The sequence below is a fragment of the Ambystoma mexicanum genome, unplaced genomic scaffold (assembly GCF_040938575.1).
Source record: "Ambystoma mexicanum isolate Mex_15411 unplaced genomic scaffold, UKY_AmexF1_1 Mex_scaf48, whole genome shotgun sequence".
NCBI lineage: Eukaryota > Metazoa > Chordata > Amphibia > Caudata > Ambystomatidae > Ambystoma > Ambystoma mexicanum.
This window is the reverse complement of record NW_027182464.1, coordinates 1,825,319-1,825,627: the sequence shown is the minus strand read 5'-3', so window position 1 is coordinate 1,825,627 and position 309 is coordinate 1,825,319. Positions and strand designations below refer to the sequence as shown.

Genomic DNA, 309 nt, shown 5'->3' with positions numbered 1-309 from the left:
AATTGAAGGGGACGGGGCTGTTCATTCAGTCAAGAGGACTCACAAGTAAAAGGCTCCTGAGGCATTAGTGTTGAATTTGGCGCAAAATGCATTGTGTTGTCGTGTAATATGAATGAACATACAATTTCAATCTTCAATAAAGAAAGATCTATTAAAAAATCAACACTTGCAAATTAAGAAAGTTTCTGTCCAGTCATGTTCCAAAAATAGTGAATGCTTTACGAATGTGCGTGTCATCCTTTAGAGCAGGGGCCGATTTAAATTTCCCATTATCATTCCAATATTAGTACATGTGTTGCAGAAGCAAGC

At 37.2% G+C, this 309-nt stretch overlaps 1 non-coding gene across 1 annotated transcript; it reads right to left on the bottom strand.

Moving 5' to 3' along the window:
• Positions 1 to 202: 202 nt before the first annotated feature.
• LOC138560781 (U6 spliceosomal RNA) lies at positions 203 to 309 on the bottom strand. The gene has a single exon (XR_011299246.1). It is a non-coding gene; the product is annotated as a U6 spliceosomal RNA (small nuclear RNA).